The 13,772-nt window shown below is 37.9% G+C and overlaps 1 long non-coding RNA gene across 2 annotated transcripts in view; it reads left to right on the plus strand.

Annotated features, from left to right (window-relative positions):
- Window positions 1–13,772, plus strand: part of LOC103562609 (uncharacterized) — a 128,591-nt gene that overhangs the window by 49,067 nt on the left and 65,752 nt on the right. The gene's annotated exons all lie outside the window — the stretch shown is intronic.

The raw sequence follows: 13,772 nt of genomic DNA on the forward strand, positions 1-13,772 counted from the left end.
TATTCCACAGTTTTTGTGGATCAAGAGTCCAGGCACAGCTTAGCTTCAATCCAGGTATTGGCTGGGGCCACAGTCTCACTAGCAGCTTACAAGGGGATGATTTTTTTCCAGCTTCCCTCAGATGGCAGAAATCATTTCTTTGTGACTGCGTGCCTGAGAGTTTCAGTTTCTTGCTGGAAACTGCCCACAGTTCCTTTCTATGTGGGTTTCTCCAATGTGACTGCTTAATCCATAGCAGCTTGCTTCTTCGAGGCAGGTGAGGGGGAAGACTCTAGTCTGTCTGCTGGCCAGATGGAGCATTATATAAGGTAATGTAATCTTGGGAGTGACATCCCATCACCTTTGATACTGTTGGTTAGAAACAAGTCACAAGTCCTAAACGCACTCAAGGGAGAGGATTGCACAAGGATGTGAACACCATAATACAGGGCCTGTGAGGGGTTACCTGAATCTCTGCTGCTACAATGTCCATGATGGTTACAACTCCCACAACTATCTTGTGATCTTCAAGGTGGGAATTAAGTGATACAAACAGCAAACTTGGCTTCCTGAGGACTTCGTTGATTTGCTGAACCAACCTTGGAATGCTTACCTCTCATCTTCTTATTACATGAGAAAATAAACCTCTAATTTACATAAACCTCTATATTACTATCTTTGTCATTTCCTATTGAACATAAATCTTTACTGATTGAGGAACTAACTTTTTTTTTTGGTGAGGAAGATTGACCCTGAGCTAACATCAGGGCCAATCTTCCTCTATTTTGTATGTGAGATGCTGCCAATGCATGGCTTGATGAGCAGTGTGTAGGTCCACACTCAGGATCTGAACCCAAAAACCCCTGGTTGCCAAAGCAGAGCATGTGAACTTAATCACTATGCCACTGGGCCAGCCCCCTTTTTCAAAACGATGTGTTAAGCATGTAATTACATACGTCATTTTATTTCTTTTCTTCAAAAATCATGCAAAGCAAGTGTTCTTCCCCTTATTGCAGATGACCATATTTATTACAACAGCCTCCATTACCAACTATAAGCTGATGAGTCCTCAAATGATATCTCTGCTATCTCTAATGTGGATTTCTGGCTTTCTTAACTTCGATATGCCAAGGCACTTCATGTTCAAAGATACTATCTTTCTAGTTTCCCAAGTCAAAAACTTTAGGATGTCTCCTCAACGTGATTGGGCATGGTTCCTCCAAGGTTTAAGTGAATAGTACTCTGTAATGTAATTCAAAACAGAGGAGACACATGGTGTTTCAGCAAAATAAATCACAGAAATTATGCTTGCAGGGGAATGAAAATCTCATCTCTAATTCCCATATGTACCATTGGCAAGAAATTGTCTTTTGGAGTGGAAGAGCTCTGCTATTTCTAGATACGTGGGCAAGACTAAAGAAAAGTAGAAAGAAAAAAAGAAGAAATCTGTGGCTCCAAGAGCAAGCAAGCAAGCACAGCCCAGGGTTTGAGAATTTACTTTCTGCAACCAGCCGGCATAAATGGGAGGGGAAGAGCATAGTTGCAATTCAGCATACCCGTGGAGTAGTGCTATTGAATGTGGCAGCTGCTAGTAACAAGTGGCTATTGAGCACTTGAAATGTGGTTAATGTGACTAAGGAACTGAATTTTTAATTTTACTTAGTGTTAACTAATTTAGATTTAAATATTCATGAATTGTTAAGGGCTAAGATATCTCACAACATAGTAGCTTTGTAGACTGAGAAGTTTCCTTTGACAAGACAGGGGGTTGAAGGCTTGCTAACTGTCAGAGAAATAAAGGATAATGGAAGCCTCAGATGGAAAGAAAAAATGAAAAAGCCAAGGCATTTAATAAAAGTTAGAAGGGAGTAGCCTTGAGGAAAGAAAAATTTCCCCGTTGGACCCTTCCACGCAATGTTTGTGTTAGCAAGTTAGAAGAGGTTTGAAGAGGAAATTAATAAGTTTGGGGCTATTATGTATATATATATATATATATATATATATATATATATATATATATATATATTTATTTATTTTTGGTGAAAAGATCATTGCTGAGCCAACATCCGTTGCCAATTTTCCTCTTTTTTTGCTTGAGGAAGATTGTCCCTGAGCTAACATCTGTGCCAATCTTCCTCTATTTTGTATGTGGGACACCCCCACAGCATGGCTTGATGAGTGGTGCATAGGTCCATGTCCAGGATCCAACCCATGACCCCTGGGCTGCTGAAGCAAAGCGCATGAACTTAACCACCATACCACCAGGCCAGCCCTGATGTGTATATTATTTTACTAACATATAATTGAATATTTAAAATACCAACAAAAACAAAAAAGTAAGTGGTCCTTTCACGGAAAATGTTTTCAATAGCATTTTTAAAAATTACAAAGTTAACCACATATTTATGATAGAAGATTTGGAAAATACAGAACATTCTAAAGAAAGAAAAAAATCACTAGTAATCCCATCACTAAGAGTTAACTTCTGTTAAACTTTAGGTGTATAATATAATCTTCGAATTTTTTCTTTTTGTATCTATATCTTTGTGTGTGTGTGTGCACGTGTGCATGTGTGTATACATATATATGCATAAATATATATAAATATATGGATGTATATACATATATACATCAATATATATAAATATATAGATGTATATATATTTATGTGACATTTCACACACATATTTTTTGTACTTAATATACTTGATCTGATACTGATTTGTAAACTGCTTTGCTCCCTTAATAAGAGATCATGAATATATTTAAATGATTCCTCGTTTATCTGCAATGTGATTTCAGATGCGAAGCAACGTGCTGTAACGCTTGATCACCTAGACTTTGGAGGTGAACTACCTGGGTTCAAATCCCAATGCATGATTTACCTGTTGTGTGACCTTGGGAAGTCTCTTTAACCTTTCTCCATCTCAGTTCTTTCACTTCAAAAGGTTAGAGTGATGTGTAAATAAGTTACTATAGTAAAGCTTGTATTAACAACATAGTGAGGGCTATATTGATTAGTTATAATTATCAAAATTAATGTCTGAATACTATCCCATCTTATAAATGTATCATAATTTAAATAAACAATCCCAAAATATTTCACATCCATAAAAATCTGTTCTAATATTTATAAAACATAACACAATATACCAGCATCTCTCAGAGTAGAGCCATTGTTTTGACTTGTTTAAGTAATGGTTTACATCACAAAAGATCAGAAAAAATGTAAATGAGGTTAGTTTGGTCCCTTTTGAAAGCAGATATTTCTTTTAAATAAAGTATAAATACATGATGATTATTTTAATGCGTATACACATAGAATTCACTTATTATGCTGGGATTTTTACATTACCAGAGCTTCAAGAGAAAATATGAGGCGAAAAATGATGGTGGATTTGTTCGTATATGTATAAGAGTGGATATTCCACTGCATCATTTTTTTAATTATTTTTTCCTGTTTTACTGAGATATGATTGACATATAACATTGTATTAGTTTTATGTGCACAACATAATGATTTGATATATGTGTATATTGCAAAATCATTACCACAATAAGTTTAAACATCCAACACTGAATTTTATATACTCAGGATTGATGACTTATAATATTGTTGTAGAATTAACCTGGTATTAAAAATATCGCAATTGTGTTCAGTAGGAAAACTATCAACCACACACACAACAGCAACTCAAATGGAAAAAATGCCCACGATGAAATTGGTTTCTAGAGAATGTGTTTCAAAGAGCATATTGTTTCTGCTGTAATTAAGCAACCCTTGGTAAATAATTGAAAAGCATGTCTCCATTGGCAATGTGCTGACACTGATTTGCTTTTGCCACAAATGGAAACATTGATTAAGGAAAACAATCTGACAAGTACTGTGAGCAAACACATTGCTTGACAGGAACCAGGGAGACTCCCATTGGGTTGAGAGTAGGGGTGGGATGGAGAAAATCATATCCGATTTCTAGCTTTCGAGGTCAGGCTGTGAAGGAGAAAATGTTTAGCTGGGTGGATGAGTCCTAAGTGGTGACAAAGTGTGGGGCTCCTTTGTATAAATATATTGCAGAATGGGAGGCAGTGCCCTCTCAGGAAGTGAATGTATTAAAAACTCTCTCTGTTTACTTCACTCTTCTATAAGCCTCTGCCAAATTCATAATTATGTACTCTCTATGAATTACATAAAATAATCGAGTGTTTCTAGCAATGCCTCAAAGCCTAAGACATATTTAAGAAAATGCCCAGGTTTCTGTGGTTTGTGTTCTAAGAAAACAAAGGCTTCAGAGTCAGAGACATAAGCTCCTAGGGCTGCAGTGTGGGCTGTGGCTGGCTTCCTGGAGGTGATGGTGGTCATAACAGTCTCCTTACTCCAAAGAGCTGGAGAACACAAAATTTTCTGAGCCCGATCAGTATGATAATTCTAAGCTTTTCCTGCTTTTCCCTTTCAAAAGTGATTCAGAGTAACCAAATGGTACCAGCTAACAGTAGAAAGTGCTTTTTTAAAGTATTCCAACTAATAGTTGTGAAAGGAATGAGATAATTAGAAAATCACTAATTTGTCTTCTAATGATATAGGAAATAAATGATACAGAAACTTGCCAAGCTAGGGCTCACAAGAGAACATCTTCATCATGAGAAAGAAGGTGTAACCTGGGTGGACCATATGTGGCTCTGCCCTGGGTTTTGGAGGCCCTCATGATTTTCCTAGTTTCTTTGGAATTCTCTTCACTGCATACCTTTGTCCCTCCCACCCTCCTCCCTTTCTTCCTGCCTTCTGTCCTTCCTTCTCTCTTCTAAAAATTGCTTATTGAAACCATGTCAGAATTGACATTGAGGATGTGACAATCTAACATCCATTCTTTTTTTCTTCTTAAGGGGCAGTACTGAATAGAGAAAAGCACAAGGCCAGACACAACTAGATTTGAATACCAAATCTATCACTTCTAAGCTGTGGGATTTCAGGCATGTGACTTAAGCCTTCAGTTTTCCACTTCTTAGAGTTATAGTGAGGATAACTGAAAGAGAATTTGTAAAGTGCCTAACATAACCAGTAGCGTGTAATAAGCACTTGAGAAGGCTAAATCCACGACCTGTCCCACCCCTCTGCCCCACACACTGGTTAGTGAGACCAAAGAGTGCTCTCACACTCGTCCCTCCTCCAGCCTGTGCCCTCCTGCTCTGCTTCGCCCTGGGATCTGACTCTTCTGCTGTACCTCTACCTTACCTGGTCCTTTTTAATCACCCAAAGCCCCTTAAATCACCTGTCCATTCACTCTAGGCCTAGCCATCACCCGACTGAAGAAAGTACAGGAGCGGAAGAAAAGGAAGAATGGAATAGGGTCCAGCTATTCCAACTCAGCCTAATTAGCCAGACAAGTGTAGACTAACAGGATGCAGCATGCCCATTTATACCATGTGCACTAACTCTGAGTTTCATTTTTATTTTCACGAAAGGTTGAAGCTATAGATGTGATTATGATACATAATAGACATCTATATACATAATATATTTCTGAAAATATATTTTCTTCCATGACTCAATAACTCTATTGATTAAAAATAATATTTGGTTGATTATTGACAAGGAAGAAACATTCTCACCCTTCCTGGTCCCAACCCTTTCATTCTTCCATCAGCCTGACATTGAGAGATCTCTGTAACTCTTCAAATCTTGAACATCGGTGAGCCCTCAGACCTGGAACAGCTGATTGTTTTCTATTCCTCATGCTCTCTTTGCTCCTAGTCTCATCTGCCTGATCTTTAGTTTTTAATGCCTCTGAGGGTCTTAGTTTCTCCCTTTCCAATTCTTGCTCATGAGTTAGATAGTATCTGACAAGCAGAAGGAGGTTCTGATGAGCTTTGGGTGGGTGTTGTCAGTGTCTAACCACCATGGAAGAAGCAGAGTTTACATCAAAGTCTGCCTCTCCTCCACTCTCCCAAGACAGGACTGCATGCAATGACCTACTTGGTTGGGGCCTTTTTTTTCCCTTTAGGCAGCAAAGTTTAGTTTCTTTGGCTCTTTCTAGATACAAAGATGAGGCAGCAGGTCGATTGCTGGACTGAGTGACTCGGACACTAACCAACAGTGTAGTGTTGGATAATCCACTTCTGTTTCTAGGCCTTTCAGTTTACTGATCTGAAACTGAGGTCTCTGATCCAGATAGTGTCTTCCAATTCTCACATTCTGTAATATTACTATGACTTTTCACTGCTTCTGGGAAATCTTTTGAAAAATTGCTGCAAACAATTTAAAGAGTCAAGCTGATAAAGGAAAAGAACTGGACATTGGACATTGTAATGCAAACAATGGTGGGATTCTCTAGGTGGGTGGTCAGGGATGGTTTTGCTGAAGAGGTGATGTTAAGTTGAAAATGGCAAAAAGAAGGCTGACCTACTAAACTCTGGGGAAGAGCATTAGAGACAGAGAAAATAGCCTCTGAAAAGGCTCTGAGGCAAGAAGGAAGTTAACAGATTGGAGAACAAGAAGGACAACTCTGGCTGAAGGATGGTAACAGTGGAAAGAGCAGTAAGAGATGAGGGTCCAGTGTCCCATGCTGGGCCAGGGCAGACGTGATTGCGATTGTCTTCTCCAAGAGCTAGAGGAGTTATGAGTTGAGGCAGGGTTCAGATTGCGTCTTTAAATCTGGAGGAAAGTTCACCAGCAATAGCTCCAAAAATAGTGCCTACTATTCTAATACCGTGATACACTGTTAGGCTGATTTTTCAAAAGACTCACATCCAAAATTCACCCTAGTGCCTTCTCTCTAAGGAGAATTCATTTAAAGAATATCAGAGTTATATTCTAGCCAGTCTTTTCTTTTTAACCTGGATGCTTTTTACCGCATAAAACTTCCTAATAGAAATAAATTACAAAGAAACTTCAAGATTAGTTACAAAGTTCAAAATATAATGTAATTCTACCATGCCACTGACTGTGAACGTCCATTAGGTAACGATACAGATTTTGCACATAGAAGGGAATATAATGATATTATTAATGTCTTTTTTTATTTACAGAATGGTATACATGTTTTGCTACTGGGGATTTCAAATTGAACTTCCATTTTGTAATTGATGATGTAGTAGGATAAGTCACGTCATAATTAAGGAAATTAATGAATGTACATTTTGAGAGTAGAATGGCAATGACATTGTTTCATAATTTGGACTGAGGGACAGTATTAGATATTAATAATTGTGACTTGATAAGAAAGCAGCACTATTTTTTTTCTTAAAGATTGGCATTTGAGCTAACATCTGTTGACAATCTTCTTCTTTTTATTTTTTCTTCTTCTTCTTCTTCTCCCCAGAGCCCCCCAGTACATAGCTGTATACTCTAGTTGTGGGTCCTTCTGTTTGTGCTATGTGGGACACTGCCTCAGCATGGCCTGATGATTGATGCCATGTCCAACAGCTGGGATCTGAAGTGGCGAACCCCTGGGCTGCCCAAGTGGAGCGTGCAAACTTAACCATTCAGCCACAGGGCCAGCCCCAGAAAACATTATTTCTTAAGTGTGGTCTAATAAAATGAGTAAGTGCTTGGCAGATAGGTCTGTGTTCCAACCCCTGCTCTCACATTGCAGTTATCTGAACTATTATAAATCCTTTGACATCACTTAGCCTCAGTAACTTTATCAGTAAAATGGGAATGATAATATCTATCACTCAGGATTATTTTTCCTTAATAAATTAGACAGTGTTTGGCAAGCCTCTACTATAGTAAATTCATAATCATTAGTCTTTCTACAATTCATCCTGTGTGGGCCCGTCATCATCCCCTCTTCTTATTCTCACTCCCATCCCTGCCATGAGTCAGGCTTACGTAAGGCATACCAGGGACCAATATGGTTCAATAATGTGGTCACTTTCATTTGAGTTTGCTGAGTTACTTATTGTAGTGATTTATGACGGACATTATTCGACTAGTTTTGCAAAAATAATGGATTAGATGCCCATCTAGTCCTTTCCTGATAGAGGTAATACCCATCACAGTAATACATTAAGGTTTTCGTCTTATACCTGACAAAATAAGAATTCTTTGAAAATTTTATCACAACTTAATACATAGCCCCAAAGTAATAGGAGAGAATGTACCATGTACCAATATATATGCTACGTACCAATTAAGATGTGCTAATGTGGCATATATATAAATTAGCTACGGAGGTCATTGGTGCCATTATGCTTAAAGAATTAATAAAAGAAAAGAAACCAGTAATGAAAATAACTAGGGATGGGGATGAGTTAGTGCTCACAGAGATAAAGCTTTGACTGTTTAAGGCTCCCAAAACCAAGAGCAGGACTGAACCTTTATAGTCATGAAAACGGGAGTCTTATCATCTGGGTGCCAGACTGAAAGAAATGACATAATGAATTTGTCTTCCTCGTTCTTTTGCAGAGTTTCAAAGCATCTATCTTATCTCAAGGAAAATATATCCAGCTTGCTTTTAGTCAGTTTACTGATTAAAGGAAGGAAAGCCAAAGATACAGATGCTCAAAACATGTATCCCCAAATTTGGCTACTCATTTTGCAGCACAGATGGTGCTCTGCCCTGCTAGCCCACCAATGCTGTTATTCATCCGCTACTTCCTTACTGGAAGAAAAGTCAACTTCATAGGCTGTGCTCTCCTCTTTAAGTATTATGAAGTAAAATGCACTTTAAAAGATAAAACAGGAGCAAATTATAATAGATACTTACATTGCTAATCACTTATTAATTACTATATCACATACTGCCTTATAGAGTTATTAAAGAGATTGGAATGGAAAACAATCTTATGTAAGGACTAAAATATAGGAATGAGTAAGGTTATTAAAAGGATAAAAAAGACTCAAACAGGAGAAGTAATGAATCGCAATCAGTAATTACTGGACTTGCCTGAATTGTTAGTAACCAGGCAAAATAGCAACAAGCTAGTCAAGATTTATGGCTTCCAGTTTGTGCTATTTCCAGGCTACCACTTGGGATCCTAGAAGAAGACAAATTTCTCCTAAGAGAGAATTTTTTTCCCGAGTTCTTACTTTTCATGTCCGCTATTGTGGGGCATTTGTTTTCCTCTGATGACCCATCACAGGAGGTGTTTCTGTATCTTTCTCTTACACCGATGGGTAAATCCGATTTGCTTTTAGCTCCCACTATCCTCATCCCTTGATAAATATGACTGTGGTACTCTGTTAAGGAGTTTACTTATTTGATAGAGAAACTGGCTTTTCCCCGAAGGAGCGTTGGCTCAGGTTAGCAGGAAAGTAATATGAGTCATTTTGTAAGAAATGGCACGAATCATTGAGATGGTGGAACAAAATACATGATTCACATCATGGCTGCAAGTAAATTTATCCAAGCTAACTTAGAGTTCGATAACAACTGTGCTTGCTGATCAACAAAAATCGAGTGTGCTGCTATAGAATGCTTTAAAAGGACCTGAACATCAGCCATACATGAAATTTCTATTAAAAATCACCGGTTAAATGAGACACTCTATTTCTTACAACCTACATAATTCCATCATAATATATGATGAGGATTTTAGGCTGGTTACTTTTAAAACTACAGATGAGAAGCAGGCTCCGAGGACTGGAATTTTGCTTGCCCTTCTGAAAGACAATTGCGTTTGTGAAGGAAGGGGGAGTGACCTTGTAGGGACCCAAAATTGGCCACCCCAGGATATGTCTCTTTGGCATCAGGATTGTTTTGGGCTGATTGCTTTCGATAAACTGGGACAGGGAAGGAGGCTCTGGGGAATGGAACTTGCCCTTGTTGGGACACGTTTACATTTGTAAGGTAAATCTCTATCTGTAAAAGGTGCCTCCCTCTCTGTACCAGGAAGAAGAGGAGAGATGACCTTGTCCCTAGAAGCTCTTAATGGGGAAGCCAAGAACTTAAGCTGGTTGCTGTCTGGCAATCTCATGTAACTGGTTTAGGGTGGTGGCGTCTAACCTTTCTAACCTTTACTTACTCCGATTTGATTCTTGTCTAAAAGTCATGGGATCACCCAATGACCAGACCCCACCCGCACTGATACCATTTTAACTTTTTTTCATGTTCTTTCCTTTGTCTTGTAAAGAGATGAATCATATACCTATGCCTTAAATTTAGCCCTAACCCTCAACTTGGGGCAGCAGCAGGAGCTCTGACTGCCCGTGGGTCTTGTCCCCACGCACCAGCTCTGCCTGCCCATGGGTCCTGTCCCCATGCCAGCGGGGGCAGCAGAGGCAGCAGCAGAAGCTCTGACTGCCCATGGGTCCTGTCCCCATGCTACACTATTCTCTAAATAAAAGAGCACTACTGCCAGATCTTAAGAGTCTAGGAAATCTTTCTTTCGACTCCTCGGCTCACCGACCCCGCATCAATATATGCTCTTTTTTTTATTGTAGCAAAAAAACACATACCATAAAACTCAGTTTCTCAACACTTTCTGTAATGTGTGTTCCTGCTGCTCTTACAATCCAGCAAAATTGTGAAATGCCTTTTCTGAATCAGCAGATGCATTCAATATAGTTTTTTTTTTAAAGATTGGCACCTGAGCTAACATCTGTTGCCAATCTTCTTCTTCTTTTTTTTTTTTCCTTTCTCCCCAAAGCTGCCCAATACATAGTTGTATATTTTAGTTGTGGGTTCTTCTGGTTGTGACATGTGGGACACTGCATCAGCATGGCCTGATGAGCGGTGCCATGTTCACGCCCAGAATCCGAACCAACCAACGAAACCCTAGGCCACTGAAGCAGAGCATGTGAACTTAACCACTTGGCCCCAGGCCCAGCCCCCTCAATATAGTTTTAGGACCAGATTATTTGCCGAAGCTTAGTACTTTGAGAATTGCCTGGGGGAGTGGAATTTGTTAAAAGTAGAATCTTGCTGGGACACATTATTCAGTGTTTCTGGGGTAGAGAGAGGGATCTGGATTTTTAACAAATGCCCCAGGTGATTGTTTTGGTCTGGCTGCTTGGGAAACACAGAAGCAAAAAAATGCATATCTCAATTCACTAGAAAATCTCATTCTCCATCCATGCTGGAAAGCATGTCGTCAATACTGTCTTCCTTTACACATTATTGGGTAATGAGAGTTTTCTTCATTCTTATAATGTTGGAGCACTTATGGGTTCTGACAAGCTGTTGATGCCAACTTGATTCCCTCGCTCCCATTGTAACATCTACCACTTAGCACCTACTGTTAGAATAATGGGCTAGTGGGCTATTCGTGCATGAACAACATCTCTTGTTTCTACCAGTCCCCTGCAAAAAATCTGAAAGGGAGAATTCCTGAAACAAAGCTTCAGAAAACCTATCCACCCTAAAGGGAAACATTGGTTCAACAAATAATTGATTAACCAAAGGTAAATGTCCATCTTGAATGTCTCATTTGGAGTACAGACTAAAATTTTGGATGTTGTACATGTCTTTTTTTCCTCTTCATAAGTAACAATTACTTTTCTATGTCTTAAACTTTGTCTTGCTTCTTTTAGAGTTAGATTTAGTAATATTAGCAAGTGACAAACATCTGGCTCTTAAACAGAAGAGAAGTTTAAGCAAGTTTATGTAAATTTACATTTATTAAATATAAATCCCCAAAATGGAGAACCGAAGTTGTTAGAAGCCTATGAACTAATATTAAAGCAAACAGGTAGGTTTACAAAATATGTACAATTTAATTACATTATTTTAAAATAAAAATAAACATATAAAGTCCTATATGAATAGAGAAAAATAGACTGGAAAGAAATACACCAAAATGTTAGTAATAGTTTCTTCTGACTCCGAAATTTTGAAATTTTGGAAATTCTGAAATTATGGGTAATTTTCATTTTTTTCTTGTTTATTTGTATTTTAAGCTTTTTAACAATTAAGATGCATTATACTTATAATAAAATTTTTTTTTAAATTATGTTGAAAAAAATCACACTGCTTTTCCTGAAACATTACTGAGGATATATTTTTGTGAACTTGGTATTCAATTCTCCCTTTAAAATTGACCTTGTCTGATATTTGTACATCAACCTTAGCAGTAAAAAAATCAGCTGCAGAAAAGTTCAGTCTGAAAAGTGTGTTTGATAAGATGACATTAATAATGTACTGTCAATTCTATATTTATACATCTTCTAACTCATAGGGAAGCTTTTCGCTCCAGATGAAAATAATCCAGTCTTCGATGTGAAAAGAAAATGGGAACAGTGTTTGGAAGAAATAATTTAACCAAGACATTAGGGAAAAAAGTTATGTATATAATCACCTCATATATAAGTGATTTTTTAAAAATCCCAAACTATTTACCTTTCAAAGTAAAAGTGCCACTTTTTTGACATGGTTCTTTAGACAAAACCTATGGTCAGATGTAGGGCTCTGAGTTCTAGGGCAGCCATTTCCACTAAAGGGGTGAAGTGATCATAGATAAGCATAGATTTCATCAAAGGTTAAATGTGAACATAATTATGCTCCCTTTAAACACATTATAGAGGTGATGTGAAAATGAAAGTAAAATATATAGAGATTGCTTTGAAATGTTAAAAACACACTCTAAAAACCATATGTGGTCTGGCTGAGTTGAAGTAAGATGGTCCAGATTTACTCCCACTAGAAACAACTAACAAACAGAGCCAAATATACGAACTACTGATATTCAGAGACTGATGATATCAGGCAGCAAAAGGGAGGGATCTCTGAAAGAAGGGAAACAAACATGGTAAACTCTATGTTTGCCCCAGGTTACTGACTGGAGGGGGAACCCAGGAAGAGAACTGAGAGAGCTGGTGGTCCACATGAGAATCTGGGAATGCCAAGGAAGCTTTAAGGACTTGTACAGTACTTGAAAGGAGAGAACTACACAGAGAGAGAGAATTCCAGAGAAATGCAGAGGCTCCTCCTCATTTTCAGCTGAGTGCTGATCAGATAGGTCATGCATGTGAGAACTTCAGTGGATGCTGGAGAAATAACCACTTTCAACTCTTAGAGGTCACAAAGAACTGAAAATAGTTCCTGTTTTCAACAGCCAGAGTGGAAAGACTTTTTAATTCACAGAGTATATCACTTAGAAGATTACCTCAACAGTAAGATAAAATTAGCCTAAGACTATAGGATCCTCTGGTCCCACCTAACAAAACTGTTTCCAAGGACTTCAACTGCACTGCAGAACATATCTCCAGAATATTAATAGGAAATCAAAGTTTTTACACAGAAAATGGTATAATTAACAATTTATGACAAATAAAGAGGTAAGAGATATGCAAAGTAACAAAAAAATAAGACCCATAGCTAGGACAAAAATTAATCAATAAAAATAGACTTATAAATGACTAGATGATAGAATTAGTAGGTATGGAGTTGTAACTCTATTTTATTTATTCAGAAAGGTGGAGGAAATATGTTCTGGAGAGGCTAAAACACTTTTTAAAAAAATCACACAAAACATCCAAATAAAACTTCTAGAGAGGAAAAAACAATATATGAGGTGAAAATACATTTGACAGGATTAACAGGAGATTAGACACTGCAAAATAAGAGATTAGTGAATTTGGGACATAATAGAAAGTTGCTGAAATGAAATACAGGACAAAAAGGCTGAATAAAGTGACCAGAGTATCAGTGAGCTGAGGGGACCTTTAAGTTTCAAATGTGTGCTATGGAAGGCCCCAAAGGAGAGGCAAGAGATGGGTAGGGAACAGAAATAAGGACAGAATGTCTTCCAAATTTGATGAAAACTATAAAAACACAGGTCTAAGAAGTTCAAAATCCTAAGTACAAGAAACATGAAGAAAACTATCTCAAGGAGCACCATAATTAAATGGCTTAAAA

This window comes from Equus przewalskii, chromosome 2 (genome assembly GCF_037783145.1).
Source record: "Equus przewalskii isolate Varuska chromosome 2, EquPr2, whole genome shotgun sequence".
In the NCBI taxonomy this organism is placed as follows: Eukaryota; Metazoa; Chordata; class Mammalia; order Perissodactyla; family Equidae; genus Equus; species Equus przewalskii.